The 21,156-nt window shown below is 37.3% G+C and overlaps 1 protein-coding gene and 1 non-coding gene across 9 annotated transcripts in view; both read left to right on the plus strand.

Moving 5' to 3' along the window:
- Positions 1-21,156, plus strand: part of LOC120781719 (voltage-dependent L-type calcium channel subunit beta-2) — a 616,781-nt gene that overhangs the window by 149,950 nt on the left and 445,675 nt on the right. The gene's annotated exons all lie outside the window — the stretch shown is intronic.
- LOC120781894 lies at positions 8,340-8,544 on the plus strand. The gene has a single exon (XR_005706172.1). It is a non-coding gene; the product is annotated as a small nucleolar RNA U3 (small nucleolar RNA).

A 21,156-nucleotide genomic window follows, 5' to 3' on the forward strand; every position in this document is an offset into this window, starting at 1 on the left:
AATAAACGAAGTTTCAGATAAGGTGACTCCTTTTCATGCGAATTTTTCAATCTGCTACTGGAGAAAATAATTCGAGCTGCAGAACTAAAAGGAAAGTAGTATCTTTTATAAAAGTGTACAACTGCTGGCGTATGCCGATGACATATACATACGTCATTGGCCTCAACAACCGCGCCGTTAGTTCTACTTTCTCAAGAATGGAAGCGAAGCAAATGGGTCTGGTAGTTAAGAGGACAGGACGAAATATCTCCTGTCATCAAACAAACAGTCGTCTTACTCGCGACTTGGATCCCACGTCGCGGTTGACAATCATAATTTTGAAGTCGTTGATACAGCAAGAATAATGTCAGCCTCGAAATCCAACCCAGAATAGCTCTTACCAACAGGTGCTACTTCGGACTAAGTGGGTAATTGAGAAGTAAAGTCCAAGCTCTTTAAGTCACTCCTTATTCCCGTCCAGCTATAAGATGCAGAGGTATGGTTCTGCGGAAGATTTATGGTCCTTTGCGCATTGACCACGGCGAATATCGGATTCGTTGGACCTTCGAGGACGCAATAAAAGATTTCCGTCAATTGTTATAACAAAATTCCCAGGACTAGCTGCCAATATACTTTTAAACTATATCAATAATTTCAATAATATAGAATTATGTTTTTTCTATAATCAACCGATTTGACTTCACCTTTACTGATCGAAGTTCTTTATACGTTTTTAGAGGAAGTGAAGAAGATAACACAATGCAAAAAAAAACGTTTGCATAATTCTTTAGCGAAGTATCGAAGGAACGAAATGTGGTACTATCAAAAACTGAGATGTCCGGTAATAAAAAAAATACAGTTAAGAAAGGTTATGCCGACCAAGTTGTAATCCGAAGATTTATACTGGGCTAGTACACGAAATATAGGAGCGGAGCCTTAAATATAGTAGAACCCGGTCAACTTGAAAACGGCATATGCGATAGCTAGTACTATATCCCACTCCACATTAATCACGAGTTTAAGAACGAAGAAACTCCCTCAAGACTCAACAACATCAAGGACGTCCGATGGCCAAGATAGACCTAAAAGAGCGATAGTTGTTAACTTTCAAAAAATTTGACTCCATAAAATCTTGACTAATATCCCATTCCACACGCTAATATAGCTTTATCAAACTTAGGAAAAGGAAAAGAATTTTTTCGCAGTTGATTTGAAATCATGTTTCTACCGTTAATTAATTAAATAATTTGAAAGAGAAAAGACAGCATTCTCCGTCAACGTTACGAAGTATGAATTTCTTAGAATGCCAATTTTCAACGATGCGTCTACGACATCCTTAGAAAATACATTGGCAAATTTGCATATGTTTATATTGACGAAGTTTTAATATATTACCCCCCACCCGAAAAACTTATGGAGCACGTTCGGACTATATGTAATTGCAAAATGTCAACAGGAAAATTTCTAATGTAAAGTGCAATACTTTCCAGTAATCATTTTAATACCTCAGATACATTGTAAAACATAATAGGATACAGAGAGATACGGATAAAAAGTATGAAAAACTAACCCAATATAAATATTTTAAATAGTTGAGTTTTTTTCGAAGGCTTTTGCTTAAATTACAACGCCAATAACCGTCCATTTAAGAGGACGTTTAAAATTAGTATCAAAAAACTAAAGTGCATTTAGACACAGCAGCAATAGAAGCTCTAGAAAAAATATAAAAAACATTACAACACCAATTTGAACCTTTCTAACCAAAATTTTTTTAAAATTTTTTAGTATTACAATACATGCAAATAATTTAGTTATTCGTGCACTCCTATCTCAAAATCGTCAACTAATCACATTTATTTCACATACATTAAACGAAACAAAACAAAAGTATAGAACTAATGATCTATCGGAGACTTATGTACACGGATCACCAATCATTAATTATTCTTCTTCTGAAAAAAAAATCGAATACAAAATTGATACGCTGGGAAAATCTTATTGAAGAATATTGTGTTAAATTGTTCAGATAATTGACAAAAAAGTTCACCAAACCAAATTATAAAAAATAACTCTTTCACAACCTTTCAATTCATTCAAAAATTAAAAAGAAATTTTACTTATGTATATCATATATACTTTTATATAGAATATGCGTTAGAATCTGATTTTCTTTATCTATCGATTGTACAGCGAGAATTTCACGACATTTCATCAATTGGAAGTGAAGTTATTGCGTTTTAAGTTTCAGTGTGTTTGTGTTATCGGTGCGAAAATGAGCTTCGAACAAAGAGCTTACATTAAATTTTGTTTTAAAATTGGTAAAACTTTTACCGAAACGTTTCAATTGATGAAACAAGTAAATGGCGATGATTGCTTATCCCGTAGCAGAGTGCACGAGTGGTTTCAAAGTGGTCGTGAGGACATAAATGACGATCAACATGTGGGCCAATCAAAATCGTGATCACCGGAAACTAAGCAGAAATCATCACTGAAATCCATGGAAATGGAATTGAACATCTCCAAAACATCGATTTATCGCATTTTGACCGAACATTTGGGCTTACGAAAGGTGTGTGCACGGTTTGTTCCGGACAAATTGACTGACGACCAAAAATTGCACAGAATTCAATATTCGAAGGACATCATTGTGACCGATTATTTGACCAAAAGTCACATTTTAACCATTAACCACTCCTCGTATTCACCAGATATGGCACCATGCGACTTCTTCCTTTTCAGAAAAATGCATTTTCCCATGAAAGGAAAGCGTTATGCATACGTAGGGGCCATTCAAAAGGTTTGCACCGGCCAACAAGCTAAAACACTCGTTCGACATGCTTTTGGAACGTGCAAAAAGCTGTATTGGAGCAGAAGGAGACTATTTTGAATAAAATAAATTCATTTTGCCGAAAAAACCATTTGTCCTTTTTTTTAAGTCCTGTTTACTTTGGAACACACCTTGTAAATTGATTTTGACGAAAAAAACCCATTTGTTCTGTTTTTGTTTTTAAGTCCTGTTTTATTCGAAACGCACCTTGTAATATAATTTTACTATTTCAGACTTTATCATTTGACAGCTCCAATGATGGCTGCGTGAAATGCAAAAATCTATTGTAGAAATGTTAGAAACTAATTGCTAAATTTACAAATACGATATCACAAACATACCTATACTATAATATTTAATTTTTATTAGAAATAAAAAAAAGGTGATGATCACCATCACACAACCTGAACAAACACCACTCATAATCGAAAAAATACATCTCATCGCAATGTTGTCAGGTCTCATAAGACAGAAGGATGCACAAGTAGAAATCGATGTTCCACTTGTAATGGAAAACATCATTCGTCCCTACATGAGCATCTGAGGCTGTTGTTGAGAAACCAAAATTCCAACCACTTGCGATAGAGATCCAACTATCATCCTTACTGACTAAGCATACCTTTATATCCACAACGATGATCCGTTTGAAATGCGATGGTATATGGCATAAAGCTCAAGCCCTTTTAAACTCGACCCTTAAAATTGCGAATATAGCGGCCGAACTCGTAAAAAACTAAAACTGTCGATTATGTATGCCAATTTATTGCTTATCGTATTTGTAGCATAAAAATTAGGTCAAATAATGATAATAAGTTTTGTTTTGAATACGACGCAAAAATTACCCAAAAACCCTTTAAGAGAGACTTAAAATACGATGTCCAAACGCGCTTTGATTACTAAGTCCTTGCTTTACTAAGTCCTTGCTTACCCTCCGTTCCATAACAATGAAGAACTAACGTCGGAGTTGGGGTGGATATCCATAGATTATGCAAGGTGGTCGCGATGTTTATTCCAAAAAAACTCCTCTGCATTACTTTCACAAACTACATAAAGAAGTTAATAGAGGCGTAATGCGGAGAAATATCAACATTAAACTCGAAACAATATATATCCTACAACATACATACGATAAACCATAAGCGAACGCAGAAGCGATATCCGGGTACGCAGAACAAATGACTACAACAAAAGGAGATAATCCAACAAGCAACAGGTTAATACAATTAGGCTGTTCACGGTAAGGTGGTTATCGGGTTATGTGCTTATTAGATTAATAGCGGGATTCTGTAACCAGTCTCTAGTCTCTATTTGAGACATTTTGAGGCAAAGTCTCAATTTGAGACTAGTTACTATTCACTAAACAGTCTCTAGCGTTAGTCTCAAAATATTGAGACCTGGTAGTTGGCAGGTCACAAAACTAAAAAGAACTCTTGTCTGCCATTTTGAATATACTGAATAGAGATCATCATAGATATTAATCGATTGTCGTTTCTTTTATTTTGTAAGCAACTCAAACATGAAAAGGTTAAAAATAAATCAATTTTACATAAATTTCGTAAATATTATGAAACAAAGTCAACATATATTTTTATTTTTATTGATAATTATGTTTTTTGACTATCTTATAGAAAATTTAATATTTGTTATCGACATATTTATTTTCATTCAAGTGTAAAAACATCTCTGAATAATGAAATGTAATAGATTTTGTGACTGTCACTTACAGAATAGCAATATCATCTCAAGTCTCAAAAATTGTCTCTAACTTAAAATCTCAAATTTAGAGACTTGAGACTGTCTCAAGTTACAGAATCGCACGGTAAAAATAACCTCTATGCTCCGTGAGCACCCTATGTTGTATGGTTATTTGCTTATGTTTACACAAACAGCTGTTCATTGTTTACAATTTTAGTTCAATGAAATTTGATTTCGGCTTCCGTCCATTTTTTCACCTCCTTTTCTCGCCGGCGCTTTCGTGTTTCTGTAGACACTAAAGTTAGAGTATAAATAAATGACAAATTGTACTTTGTGATTCTTATTTACTTTTGATAGTTATTGATGCTTTTCCTTGCTTTTTATTTCGGCTTTAATTTGCTGATTGTAAACAAAAACCAGCTGTTAATAGCAGATTTTCCAATAAGAAAATCTAAATGGAAATGCCATTCGCTTAGTTTTATTTATTTTTTGTGCTGCCATTTAGTAAAATTCCAACGACTTTCTAGCACTGGAAATAAGCAAATAACCACATAATCTGTAAACAAGGGCCTAGGTTGGTCAACTTTGGTTATTTTGTCATACCGCATTTTGTTGTTGTTCGCTTAATCAAATAACCACATAACCCGATAACCACCTTATCGTGAACAGCCTAAATAATAATTATAATTGTACTACACCTAAATTATATGAAAATATACATTAAACAACTAACATTCATTGTATATGAAAACACACATACACATATGTATGTATTTACTAGCTGTTACCCTGTGCGTTTCGCTACACCTAAATCGATTAAAACTCTTAAGGGTTTTTACTTTGTGTTTTATTTATTGTTGTAAAACTGTTACTTATTTATAAAACATTTATAAAACATATTGGTATACAACATTTTTGGTTTTTCAACCTGGCGCGTAAATGAATAAGTACCTTGGTGTTCCCACTCTCGAGCATGCGACGAACAATTGGCCGTGGGAGAAGCACGTTTCTTCCAAATTGACGCCGCACACTTGAAACGTTTGCCCTTGCGATTTGTTGATGGTCATCGCAAAGGCAAGACGTACTGGGAACTGCAAGCGCTTAAATTCAAACGGCATGTCCGTTGGAATCATGGGAATGCGTGGTAAGAGTACAACTTCACCTGCTGCCTTGCCATTTAGTATTGTTGCTTCAATCAAATTTGGCCACAATTTTTTGACTGAAAGTCTTGTGCCATTACACAAAGTCGGTGGCTTCAGATTTCGTAGAAGTATAATGGGTGAACCGACTTCCAGGACCAAACGATGCGGTGGCAGACCGGGGTGATCCAAAGAATTCAAGAATTCATTTGGATAATTGACTACTTCATCTTGATTACAACGCTATCAATCGATGTACATATGTATATGTTGTAGCTTCTCGTGGCAGTTTTTCTTAAATGGCAAAATTGATTTCCTTGACGTGTACATTTTTCGGTGCCAATATTGCGCGTTCACTTAAATAATCGTGGCGTTGATAGTGTTGAACAATATTCGGAAATACACTTTCAATCAGTTCTTCTTTCGATTGTAAAAGTGTACAAAAGTTGTTCGGCAATGTGATCAAACCGGTATCATCGATTGGTATTTTGCCTTCGCCAATGTCCAACAACTGCTTCGAAAACGCCGCTGCGGATCGATCCTTTTGCAATTGGACTCGCATGTTGATGGTAAGAGTCAGCCTTTGAACATGTCTCCACAAAACTGACGATTTTAAACATACGTTTATTTCATCGGCAGGAGTTGATCGAGGAATGACTGACAAAGTTTGCCGAAAATCGCCGGATAATAAGACTAATGCTCCGCCAAAAATTTGTTGCTTTTGGCGCAAATCTTGCATTGTTCTATTGAATGCTTCTAATGACTTTTTGTTAGTCATTGGGCACTCATCCCATAGAACTATTCCAGCTCCTCGTAAAACTTTTGCCATTGTTGAATTCCTCGATATGTTGCACGTTGGTGTTTCAACGACTTGGATGTTCAACGGTAATTTCAACGCAGAATGTGCTGTTCGGCCGCTATCAAGTAGAGTAGCAGCGATGTCGGACGAAGCAATTGCCAGCGCAATTTTCTGCTGTGACCGTATAGTAGCAAGAATCAAAGAGATCAGAAACGTTTTCCCTGTACCACCGGGCGCATCAAGAAAGTAGAATTCACCGGCGTTATTGTCAACCGCTCGTATAATCTTATCATAAGAATTTTTCTGCTGAATATTCAATTTGGTAATGTTAGCTTGTACGAAAGCACACAATTCATTTCAATCGCATTGTTTTTCACGTTCAAGCTCATGGTCAATGACTGGGCGCAGTAATGCCAAGTTGCGCTAATGCCTTATTCGCAATTGTAAGGCACAGATCTTCAACCAATATCAAAGCAGAATTATACATTTGTAATGTACATATATAGCAAGTCTGCGTCCGATGCTCGATTACGCGCCAAAATTAATAAGTCCTCAGTCATGCAGTCTTTGTACTTATTCCACAGTTATTGCGGATTTGACGGTAGGCATGTAGATATTATTATGGCGAATAGTACGCGTATTTGTTTTGGATGAGATGTGAGTGATGCGTCATGAAGTGCGGTGTCCCAATGCATATCATCTTCTCACAAATGCAATCGCTGACATGCTTCACGATACGTCGCACACAACTGACCGTCAACAGTTTTAAAATCATCAAATGATCTTGGTCCGCGCACGTTGACTAATAGCAGACGCAAATAAAAACATTCGGCGTTGTTCGGATGGATGGTGTAAATGCGTCTTATGGCATCGGTTTTACGGACATTTGGATAACCGTCAACACGCTCCCCTTGCTTTCGCCGTTGAAATGTTTTCGATGATGGATTCCAAGTGAAATATTGTGGTATTTCGGAATATAGCAATGTGCTGGCAAATTCATCGTTTTCACACAACTCGAAAAAGGTAGTTAGTGTTGTCCCCGGTGGTCGTGCTAGAGTATGCATATTTGAAGTACATAAATAAAAATGGAAAAATTAACCTAAAACTACATCTTAAACTATGTATTTTACCCACACACGCATATGCAATAAGACCCACCAACAGTGTATTTGCGAACCGCATGGAAGCACTTACGAAACAATAACAATACTCACTTGCTTTGTGTGTGTTGCACGGTTAGCAGAAAAACACAAAATCGGTTCGAATAAATGTAGCAAATCGAAGGAATTAAATCTGGAAAAAACACACAATGTTGAAACACTTTTATGAAGTTATACTTCTTATACGAGTTCGGAAAAGGATGCGATAGATTCAGGTTGCGCAACCTTGTTCAATATGAATCTACGCAACCTTGTCTGCGAAGATGTTCGAGCAGCAAGCGAAGCGGTGACAATCGGCGATCGCTTGTTCGTTTTTTTCGGCACAGCTCGGCTTTTCTACCAACAACACAATGTTGCCATGTTTATGCTGTTGTTGTTTTTGTAGAACAATGTTTAAATTTTTGGTTGGTGACATATTCAATTAAAAATAAATTCTGTTGGGATTCGAACCTGCATACCTACGTGCTCGTCGTAACTTTTCAAGCGCTTACCACCAACACCACCATTGACACTTGTATGGCGTTGTCCTAATTGTGGTTTGGTTATGCATGAAAGAAATATACAATGGAACGCCGATTGTTACCTCTTTCTTTGCTGCTGCTGCGCATATGTATGCTTGTATGCTTGTGCATTATTGAAGTTATGCTTCTTTTTATTTCGTTTGTCTATCATTTCTGCGAATTCTCAACTATTTTGCGTATATTTTGGTTGAAATACTCTGCGTTGGCCGTTGAAAAATTAAGGCTATACCTTACAGGATTATTTCTGTAGTTAGTCTTCCTTTACTTTTTTTTTGGAAATCGACCCGCAATGACGAAGTATATCGTTTTATCTGACAGCGTGAGGTTTAAGAAGTTCATTTCTAATTTTGTCTTGTGGCATATTAGAAATGATGTTAATTCGAAAATCGTTCGCTTACAACTTATAAAACGACTTCTGAGTGGTGATTTTAATGAATAAATTCCTTTTGGTTGAAATGCTCTGCGTTGGCCGTTGAAAAGTTAAGACTATACTTCTCAGGATCATTCATTTCTTCAAAGAAATTAATGACCTTTAGAAATATGCATATTTGCATTATTTCGTTGTCACTTCCATATTCGTAGCAATAGAATTTCTATGGCGCAATTATTGACATTTCAATTTTATGTAAAGTTTAAAACATGTTTACATATGAATATATAATATATTTAATTTTGGCGCAATTATCGACACTTGTCTTAATATACAAAATTGGGCCAAAACGAAACAATGAAATACATAATTACTTTTGCATGTCAATATGGAAATGCCGACAGCAAAAATTGAAGCATGAAAAATTGAAATGCCGACGGCAAAACGAAATTGCTTACATTCGTACATTGCGTATGAATCATGAAAATATCATCATAATGTTTAGGTAAATATTTTATATACATATTTAAAATGAGTTATTATAAAATAACATCAAATTAGCATTAAATAATTTGAAAAATAATAAATCAAAAATAAAAGAGTTCTACATACATATTTCCATCCTATGGAATATCAAAGAAATCATTTTATAAATACATATATTTCTGTCTCTTCATATTCTCGGTTAGAATATGTGAGAGCATTGTAAAAAATTTTAAAATTGCGAGGCGAATTCCGACCTACCTGATCTTCACAAGACAATATGGCAGCCAAATTGGCTGGACCTCCGATCAATGTTGATAAAATAAATGACAGTGATAATACGCATAACACAGCGGATTCCAGGTTATGTGATGGTAAGTTTCTCTTGAATATTTCAATTGTCCGTAATAGATGCACCTTGTGCATTAAACTTGTGCCTTGAAACTAATATCAATTGGATTGGCAAAAATTTTAATGTTTTGATTTTAAATTGATTTTACAGCGGAAAAAGACACTGTAGCCCGTGTTTTAAGAGGAGGGAAAACAGCACAATATTATCGTGATAGTAGGGGAGCCCGGAGTGCTAAATTTGCAGTTACTGGAGCGTCATTGAGACTTACTAGATTGTCAAGATAACGTTTAAAAAAAAAGAAAGTCTAGGTGAAGTTTTCCATTTTAGTGGGGAAAGAGCGGGTAATTATTTTCAAAAATGTAAAAAAAAACAGTCACATAAAAATACTCAAGCGCGTCAGTCATTTATGGTATATACGCGCATTTTATTTATGATAATCGATATATATTAATCTGACAATCAATTCAAGGTTGAGGGCCGTAATGAGAGGTTGACCTTGAGATACTCGAGCGCGTCTGATTTTTATGCAGGGGGATGATCTTGATGTCAGAGTCTTCCCAAAAGATAATCTGACAATTATATACAGGCATATCGTTAATCTGACGATTTAAAAGTGGAAGAATTCTGTTTGGTTCTTGTTTTTGTTACAGGATGTAATAAAAGCAGTGTATACATATATATGTATAGAAAATTTAATAATTTATTTATATGAAAATAGAAAAAATAAAATAAAAAAAACACATGTCAATTTTCGTCATTCGAGTCATCGGCGAAGTTGGTTTCCACATCTTGAACTTCCTCCTCATTTTGCACTTCTGTAACCAAGAAAAAATTTGAAACTTTACAATTTTTTACTTACTTTACAGTATAGTCTTCAAAAAAAGATTTACCTGCATCAGAAGTATCTCCTAGAATATTAGGTGTTATGACGATGTCCTCGTACGCTTCAGGAAGTTGGTTTCCAACAAACCAGATCGGCTCCAACTTTCCATCCACGTTTTTCCATCCGTAATCTGTTGGCGACAACTCCGTAAGAATACGATTGTGCGCGTTCCTCCACAAACACGCAATATACTTCGCTCGCAGTAAATGTTGTTGTAGTTCTGATCGGCAGGGTGGTAAGTTGCAAGCGTCATAGTTTAATGAGAAGGGTTGAGACGTATCAGTTACCTTGTACGTTTTATGAAAAATTTCCATTCTAGCACTATTGACATCAGATAGCTTTTTTAATCCGTACAAATGGCAGATGAAAGATTCTACAATAGGAGATAATGCTTCAATATCATAATCTGTAGAACCCGAGTTTGCAAATACTTTTTGCATAGTTATAGATCACATTAAAATGTCAAAAGGTCTTTTTTTCCTCGCCTGTAAAAAGCTGGGTTGTAATCACATCCCGTCAGTGCATGCAGAGCTGGTAGTGCTTGTGACACAAGTGAGCCTAATTTCTCAAAAATAGTGGAAATGTCGATATATCGGCGTGCATTACCTACTCCGAGATCAAACCAGACTTTTACCGAAGACTTCATATGTTCCATATTGGCTAACATAATAACAATGATGTCTGTATCGGAAGTCCTAATGGTAACAGTAGAGTCTTCTTTCATTTGACAAGCAAAAAACACAGCTTTCGTATCCGCTTCTTCATGATCGGGACATGATAGTCCATGATCAATCATGCGTGTTATTATCAATAACAGAGTATACATAACACAAATCATGAATTAGGAATATTTTCTTGTTACCAATTATCGATTTCATCTCCTGGTCAGCTCAATGCTCGATAAAAAATTTTACTAATGCTTCTTTAAACTTTATGTTTTTTTAAATATTTAGCGAAATCAGAAGTTCTACTTTGTTGAGGACCAGCAATATAAAAATCTTTGTCATCTACATTGCGTCGGAGAGCATGTTCACAATCTTTGATCGAAGGTATGAAGTAAGGATCAAATATAATGGCTACATTATCTGCTGAATTTTTTACAAGAGTTTGTAAAATTTTCTTTGATAAGTCTCCAAAATTGCGCGGCATTTGTTGGAAGGTGTTTAAAAAGAAGAATCCATCTACAATTACACAGTCTATCTGAAGTGGCGGTTGATCCATTTTTTAAATTTTTTTTTCGAGTTCTTGAACTAGTACTGATTTTGTAGTCTTATTAAAAGAACCATCTATATGGCATAGTGATAACGGGACTGGTGTTATTGGAAAACACAGTACCTTTTCAAGATCCAAGTTAGTAATCAGAGATAGAGCTAATAATTTACCGAATAAATCCCGCTGCAGTTTGACCTCACGAACTTTTTGTCCAATTTTCATAATCTTCTTCTTCTTTGAACTTGCAAAAGTAAGTATCGGATTTTTCTTTAGAGATTTGTGAAATCTATCCGGATTCATATTACATTCCGTTATAAACTGATCGCGAAGAAACATCCCAGACGAAACAACGTTTAGCAAGCAATTAGCAATTTGTGGGGTAGTAGCCTGGCCAGTAGAGATATTGTACAGTTGATCTTTATCTATCGTGGAAGTGAATGGATTTGTGGTCTGCTCGATACTATGCATGAAAGCTTCGATTTGTTTTTCATGTTCTTTAAGTCTATCTGGATGTAGATCTGCGGCGACGTCTTCCCTATTGTTACTCATCCCTGCACGTTTTAAAACGTGCGAAATAATTTGAGTTCGAGCTCCGTGATTTCGTGCCTATCGTTGTCTGGCAGAAATAGAATTTGTGAGATTCACGATTCCTGTAAGCCGACGTGCTGCTTCACCATTGATAGTTTGCTCCTACGTTAAATCAACTGGTATCCGTGAGAAAGGTTTTTGGGTTCTCCTAATACCAAACGATCCTTTAGCAATTTCCTCTCGGAGGCCAGGATGTGTATCGCTGATGTGTTGAAGTTGATTTAAATAAAACACTAGCCACCGGCTGTAATTTTGCTGATTAAAATAGAAAAATAAGTTCACAATTTTCCCAAGAACATAAATGTACAGGTCTAAGTCTCCAACTCTTATACTTCTGATAAATAAATGGTAAAGAAATCAATACACATAGCATAAAATTGGGCCGTTTTGCCGTGTTTGCCTTGTAATGTTTCTGCTGTAAATTGATCATATAATTGGAGAAGATTTTTTGTTTCAGGATGCTGTATTTGAGGCGAGTTATATTCCAGTTGCGACAAGACAGTAAGATATTCACTTACAGAATCTTCAACAGTGAAATTTGTGTTTAACATAAAAGAATTAAAGTGAAATATCTGCAGCGATAACGCCATTATAGAGTGTAATCTTTTACACCTATTATAATTTTTTCCGGTAATAAAACCTGAAACTGATCCCGCACCAATTAGGTCGGATTCTGTCATGATATTAGTGAGTCCGCATTCTTCAATAAAAGTGCCAACTGCTTTAAAAAAAAAGCCATTTCGATATGGAAGGCCCCCAAGTGAATAAAACTGTTATCGAACTTCGGTGATTCTTGAGTTTGAATGCAATAACATGTTCGAGCTATTGCTAAATCGTATGTAACCTGAATGTAAGGAGCATTACATTCGTTTGCAACTTCTTGACACAATTCTAAAGTTTTCAAAACGGTGGAATGCTTAGTGGGAGACTCGTTTATGGGAGTCAAATACGAAATTTTTTGGACAGGTGAATTGTCAATAACAATTTTACTATTATATCCAACCCACATTGGAGTATCACGTACATTGAGCTTATGCGACAACATCCACATCACATCCAATTGCTTTGATGTAATTAAACTTCCAGGAACTTTGTTGAGTGCAGAAATGTCAAGCTGATGCCAAGTTGCTATTTTTAATTTTTTTGTGAATGGGCGCATTTCGAAAGTTATTTCTTGAAAAGTTCGGCGTTTTCGATTTCTCGACGTCGAAAGCGTAGATTCTGAAGAATTGCTGGATACAGTTTGACTAGGAGCTAGATTTTCGATTTCATTAGCAGCTAAAGGTATTATAGACATCGTATTCTCATTTGGAGAAATGTTTTGAAAAATTATCCCCACGGTGTCATGAAGAGTATCTTTTCCATTCAGTGTTTCAACAAAGCGATCAAAGTTATCGAAGGCAACTGCCGTATTTAAGTCCGGACGACGTAGAATATCTTCGGGGCACACGTAATTACTGTTAGCCGTTGAAAAAGTTAACTCAGTCTCCAATTCTTCTAATGCAGTATATGAACAACAGTGCCCATATCTGGACAGCAAGTTTATTAATTTTTTGCTGTTACATAAGCTTTTGACTGCAAGACCCAAAGTAATATGCTTGGAAGTTTTGATTTTATTGTTTGAAGCAGCGTAGATCATATCCTGTTCAATTGAAAAAAGCGTAAGATCGTTATTTGTTTTCCTCATTTCACGTTTTTCCCTGGATAAATGCGAAACATCACCCATAACAAATGTTTCCAAGAAGCAGGTTAAAAGCTCTGGCAGATAATCTAATTCACCTTTTATCAAATCTTCAGCAGTGCAATCGTCAGGCAGTTTTGTTGTCGTACAATTTAAAATTTCTTCTCGAAGTTGTGCTGCAACTGAGCGAATTGTCTCTTTCATAGACATGATTTTAAAAAAATCCGTGCTACAATATCAGCTGAAATCGGAGCAAGAAATTTCCTTTTTTCAGCATATGTAAATAATCTTGATGGTCTTTGAGAAAGTGTCCATGATTTTACTTTCTAACAACCACGCTATGGTGATCAGTACACTTGACCTTTTGTCGACGATTTTACCTGTATCGCCCCATGGAAACTGTCAGATTATATGATTTTCGAGATTTTGACAGAATTACCTTTAAAATGAAAAAAAATCTATCGCGCTCGAGTATTTCAAGGTGATGTTTTTTTTTTTTATCAATTTGTCACCCTGCTATTTCTCTAAGCCACCCTCAAACTGTCAGAATATTGAAATATACACTCGTCTTCATGTATTTAATTTACCATCTCTTAATCTTACGCGCTTGAGTTTCCCGAAGGATCGATTTTTTTCTCTAATCTGACGAACTCCCCCCAACGCACGCCTCCATATTAAGGGCTCATATTTGGCAGGGGTACATAAAAAGGTGCAATGATTCTTCCCATAAAGTTTTCTGACACGCTTAAGTAACTGCAAAAATCCCCTCTTGGGCTCCCCTACTATGAATACCGAGCACGAAAGAAAACAGAGCGGGGAAAGGAGAAATTGGAAATGATAGCTGGCAGTCAAACGAAGAAGAGGAAAACAGCTGCAAAATATCAGAGAGCGCGTAAAAAAAGATTCAACGTTTGCTGTTCCATCAATCTCTGCGGGAGCATCTATACCTACTGATGAATCAACAGTCGTCAATTCACCGATAACTGCTAGGCCTTCAACGCGTGTTGATGGATTACAAAAGAGAGATGATTACGCTGCATATTCTTTTCCGCAACGAAGAGACAGAACTACTTTTCTAGTCAAAGTTCCTTCATTTCTTCATTTTATGAGCATAATAAATTTATAAAATGTGAATTTAAGTTTTCTAGTTTCCTTTCATACAAAATGATATGCATTTCTTGGAATATCACTAAGAAGTATAACTTCATCCGCGCGTAGGGACTCCGCGCACCTTTTTTTTACACACACCGCGCATTTTCAAGCGACAATCGAACCGCATGCCATCACATATGAAACAACAACAATACTCACTTGCTTTGTGATGTACGCAGAATGTTAATCACGTTGAAATCTGAGAAAAATACACACAATGTTGAAACATTTTTTTTTTATACACTCAGTGCATTCGGAACACTTACGTTCTGTATGTCTTGTTAGCTTGACAGTCATCCATAGAAAGAATGAATGACAGGCAAAAACGATCAACATGCGATGTCAATGGTTTTTATTAATTGTAAACCTCCGCCAGTTGCTTTTTTTTTTTTTTTTTGCAAAACGTGCAATGATACACACATTAAATTTCTTATGTGCACCCTCCAAACAGACCCCTATCACCCTTCAAAATTTCATTGAAATCGGGCAAGCCGTCTAGGAGGATGTATGTCTGTATATTAATCTAAATTTCAAACCCGAAATATATCAATATTGAATTTATACTGTTGAAACAAAACAACTAATTATATTTCTTTAAAGGTAATTGGCATACTCCGACAATATAATATTCAAATATACAAATATGATTTGGTATGTGCATATAATTTTTCACCTCAATAACCGCATTCTTTCGCTGCTGCAGCTCTGCGTTATAGTGGTGGGTACGGCTAATCTTTCGAAACAGTTCAATGAGAACGCTACACTACTGGTTGAGTGGTGCGCACTACGCTTTGCACGAAGTGTGCAGCGGAGGAGTTCCGTCTGTCGGCGTAAGCGTTCAAATATGTAGTAGATTAGGTAGATTATAACGCGTTTTCAGCAGGCATTTTGGTAGCAAACAATTTGGATTATCCTGATGTCATTAGCCTCTGCTAAGGTAAGACTTTCTCCCATTGATGGTACAGTTCCGTTGCATGTTTTAAATCTTCAATTTGAAAAGACGACATTTGTAAATAATTGGAAAGCTGTTCGTTGCACTAACACGATTTGTAGCGGAGATACTAAAAACCATTCCAAACTGCGAGTCAAGTAGTTAAGAGGCGTTGAAGGGTGAATAAGAAAGACGAAATGGTAGTAAGCACAGGAAACTGATCTTCTAAATCGAATTGCAAAACCGCCAACAGAAACCCAAAAGTCTCTGCAGGAGTTTTACACAGGTTAAGAGGTTAGCTCACTTAGGTTATGCCATGCAGATCAGTCCAGTTCATCGAGAACACAAAAACTCAAACCTTCGTTAATGGAATACGAGATAACACTACGCTCTTCGCGGCGATCTTCTTCTTCTTTACAGGCGTAGACACCGCTTATGCGATTATAGCCGAGATAACTACAGCGCGCCAGTCGTTTCCTCATTTCGCAACGTGGCGCCAATTGGAAACTAAAAGCAAAGCCAGGTTCTTCTCCACTTGGTCCTTCCAACAGAGTGGGGCACTTCCTCTTCCTCTGTTTTTCCCGCCGGGTATTGCGTTGAATACTTTTAGAAATAGAGTGTTTTCGTCCATATATATCCATCGCAGCCTCTGTCTCTTAATTCGCTGAACTATGTTCATGTCGTCGTATATCTCATATAGCTTATCGTTCCGTTGAATGTGATATTCGCCGTGGCCAACGCGCAAAGAACCATAAATCTTTCGCAGAACCTTTCACTCGAAAACTCGTAACGTCGACTCATCAGATGTTGTCATCGCCTATGCCTCTGTACCACATAGCAGGACGGGAATAATGAGTGACTTAAAGAGGACTTTACTTCTTAATTGCCAACTCAGTTGAAAGTAGCACCTGTTGGGAAGAGTTATTCTGCGTTGGTTTTCGAGGCAGAAATACTGTTAATGCTGGTTCCAAGAACCAACTTTAAAGTCCTGACTGTCAACTGTTTGATGAGAGGAGATATTTCGTCTTGCCCTCCTTCACTGCCAGACACGTTTGCTTTGTCCCCTTATCCAGTCTGGAGAAAGAAGAAATAACGCGGGTGCTGAGGCCAATGGTATCAATATCATCGGCATACGCCAGCAGCTGTACACTCTTATAGAAGATTGTACATGCTCGATTAAGTTCTGCAGCTCAAATTATTTTCTCCAGCAGCAGATTGAAAAGTCGCACGATAGGGAGTCGCCTCGTCTGAAACCTCGTTTTGTATCGAACGGCTCGGAGAGCTCCTTCTCAATCCTGACGGAGCCTTTGGGATTGCTCAACGTCAATACGGCAGTGTATTAGTTTTACGCGGATACCAAATTGAGACATCGCGGCATAAAGGTAGCTCTTTTTCGTGCTGTCAAAAGCAGCTTTAATCGTCGATTCTCTTCTCACTGGTCTTTTTCAAGATTTGGCGCATGGTGAATATCTAGTTGGTTGTTGATTTTCCAGGCCTAAAGCCACATTGATAAGGTTCAATCAGTTTGTTGACGGTGGGCTTTAATCTTTCACACAATACGCTCGATAGAACCTTATATTCGATGTTTCGAGGACTTATCTCAAGGATGTTGGCGCAGATTATGGGGTCTATCTTTTTGTAGATTGGGCAGAGCACACTTAAATTCTAATCGTTGTGCATGCTTTCGGCCGACCATATTTTACAAAGAAGCTGATGCATGCTCCAATTACAATATGATCGATCTGGTTGGTGGTTTTTCGATCCGAAGACAGCCAAGTAGCTTCATGCATTTTTCTATGCTGGAACCTAGTACTACAAATAACCATATTTGGGGACCCCGCGAAGTCGATAAACTTCAACCTATTTGGGGATGTTGTACCGATTGTTGTGCCAAAGATAACTTCCTTGCCCACCTTGGCGTTAACATCGCCAAGCACGATTTTTCGTTCCAAGTGCTCATAGAAGGCATCTTTGATCACATCGTCACATCGATATGTTGAAGAACTTCGCTTTGATGCGGATTGTGGCTAGACGTTCATCCACCGGGGTGAATGACAGTACTCGGCGACGGAGTCTCTCTCCTATAACGAATAACACATCGAATTCGCGCTCCTTTATATGGCCACTGTAGTCTCTCTCCTATAACGAATAACACATCGAATTCGCGCTCCTTTATATGGCCACTGTAGTAAATACCAAAAGGGCCTACTCGCCTCAGTCCTGGCTGGGCAGATGCAGCTTTCCAATTAAGGGAGCGGACATTCCAGGTGCATGCCCTTAAATATTATCCTTAATGCGTTCGTCATCAAATGGGAGGGTGTCTCATCCGAGGCTGTTTTTGATTGTTCATTGTCAGCGTTTTTTACGTAGCAGGTCCCAAACCCAGCGAACAACCCTGTAGAGGGGATGTTTCGCCTTCTCACTTTAGCTCGCCCTCAAACGATTACTTTGTCCAGAACCGGAAGTGAGCTGTTTGAACCATCCGCGAACTTTTACACATGACTCCATCCTCACCTTCATGGCGTTAGCAAGCCCTGAATTTACGTTTGTGGAAACCGAATCGTATGCTCTGGCACAGGAAACTCCATCTCTGCAAAAAGTACAGGAGGAATCTACAGAAACGCATATGTAAATTATTGTAACTGTGTAGTTAAATGTTTTATCTGCGGAATGAGTGGTCATATTTCGCGCAACTTTAACCAGTACAATAATTGAGTTGGGCGGAAACAAATTCCAGGCAAGCGCTTTCCCCTGCAATCGAAAGCCTTGTAAGCCAGGAAAATGGAATGTGTAGATTGTGAGAAGCGCATACTCACTGTGGTGACAGTCGGGTCACATTCCATAATTCGATCTGATCTTATTCATATCAACGGCTCTGACATTGTTGCGATGTTAAGGTAGCTAGTCCATTCTTACCACTAAATTAGGAAACAAATTTGTTTTGGTATTTCAGCAAATGGACAGAGGTATACGCAGTTCCTAACCAAGAAGCAGAAGCAGTAGCGGGGATATTCATCAAGAATTTAGTATCACTGCACTACATCCGTAGTCCGATGGCATGATGGAACGATTCAATCGAACTATCGAAGAACATTTAAGGAAAATTGTGGACAAATATCAAAACTATTGTGATACCCACATATACTTGTTTCTGATGGCTATCGGGGAAGGTTCCAGCAAGGTTAATTTTTTTTAATGATCTCTGGTTAACGCCATCAGACAAATTAGTGCTAAGGAAGTGAGCAGCACTTTAGAAGACAATATGAAGGTAATAAATGGTATGGTAAGACAGTGCACCAAAATTATAAGTGAAAAAATGAAAGTACTATACGAAAAGACAAAGAACCCTGCAGCTTTTAGAGAAGGTGATTCTTGTTCTTCTTTATTGGCGTAATAAAGACAATGAACTTTGCTGGTTTTAGAGAAGATAATTCTTCTTCTACTTTATTGGCGTAAACACCGCTTACGCGGTTATAGCCAAGTTCACAACAGTGCGCCAGTCGTTCTGCCTTTTCGCTGTTTGACGTCAATTGGAGATTCCAAGAGTAGCAGGTCCTTCTTTACCTAGTCTTTCCAAAGGAGTGGAGGTCTTCCTCTTTCTCTGCTTCCCCCGGCTTGTACTGTATCGAATACTCTCAGAGCTGGAGTGTTTTCATTCATTCGAACGACATGACCCAGCCAGCGTATCCGCTGTCTTTTAATTCGCTGAACTATGTCAATGTCGTCATATATCTCGTACAGCTCATCGTACCATCGATTGCGGTATTCGTCGTTGCCAATGCGCAAAGGATGATAAATCTTCCGCAGAACCTTTCTCTCGAAAACTTGTTAAGCTGACTCATCAAATGTTGTCATCGATCAAGCCTGTGCACCATATAACAGGATGGGGATGATTGTAGAGTTTAATTTTTTTCGTCGAGAGAGGACTTTACTTCTCAATTGGAGGGGGAGGACAGTGTGGCGAACACGAATGCTAGAACCAAATAGAATCGACGATAATTTGAAAGAATTAATTTGACAGCATAATTCGTAGTTACCAAAATGTGTGAGTGGCAATGTTTTGTTCACAATCTACTAAATAAGGGTTGCCGGATTGTGGAAAAGGAAGTTCTAATTAGAGTGCCGCTAAGTAATGAGCTATAAGCAAGAAGTTGTAAACTCGAATAACGAGAAATAAACGATAAATTGTTTAAATTATATTGTTTAAATTACACAGTACAACAGCTAATTTGGGGGGTGAGAAATTCCAAGTCAGGGTGATGGTACTAGGTCAGTATAGTAAAACCCTCAAAGCGTTTGGCGTTCGTATGTGTCAGTTTTTTTTATGACCTTTTAAATTTTTTCCTGATCTTGATGTTTTTTCACTTAGTTGTAACATTTTTTTTTGCCAACATTTTTTTTTTTTTGTGCCAAAATATTACAACTAAGCGAAAAAACATCAAGACCCTTTGTGGGTTTTACTATACTGACCTAGTACCATCACCCTGACTTGGAATTTCTCACCCCCCAGACAATAATCCCAAAAATGTTCGACAGTGTTATAAGTGGAAATTGGGACTTTTATTAAGATTGAATTAAAAGGTAGACAGTATAACGAGTATTGCGTTCAATATTTTCATTTTCTAAGTCTAGTTTCTTATTTACACCCTGTCAAGAAAGTAAAAAAATTTACCTGTTTTCTATATAAGCGGGAGATGAGAGGGGGAAATGAAGAGTTCCCGATACTTTCTTAGCAGTCTTCAAGAATGAGCATAAACGGACCACTTTCAGGTCCACAAAACGCCATTAACCGGAAGCTTTTAAAGCGCCTCAACGAAGTATTAAATAAAGGTATTAAATAAATATAAATATAAAACTCTAATTTGGCATAGGGGATCGCAGTAGGGAGGGACACCTGTCGGCGTGATTCCGCCCTCTACTAAGTTTAATGTACGTACCTCCTAAACCACTAAAGCCACAGCAGCCAAATTAGCGCGCCACAAATCATATAATTTTCTTTCACTTCCCAGTACACAATATAAGAGGCAATTAATATAACGGAATACAACATTGCACGAATAATTCTTTTCAAGTATGTCCAAACAAACCAAAACGGATCAAGTCCCTAGTCACCGAATATGTGGACCCCAGTATCATTAGTTGACTTTCCACCGCAAAATATCGGTGAATATGTGGGATATATGTACAATCGAACTTCGGAAAGAATATTTTCCAGATACTGCTTCAACTCCCATATACTACATAATATACAAGGTCTGTCGCAAAAGAAACAGGACTGTTAAAAAAAATAACAAAAAATTAATATTTTTCAAAAGTTATATTTTTTTATTCAAAGTAGTTTCCTTGTGCTTCGATACAGCGTTTAGTCCGGTCAATTAGCATTT

This window comes from Bactrocera tryoni, unplaced genomic scaffold (genome assembly GCF_016617805.1).
Source record: "Bactrocera tryoni isolate S06 unplaced genomic scaffold, CSIRO_BtryS06_freeze2 scaffold_7, whole genome shotgun sequence".
Taxonomy (NCBI): Eukaryota; Metazoa; Arthropoda; class Insecta; order Diptera; family Tephritidae; genus Bactrocera; species Bactrocera tryoni.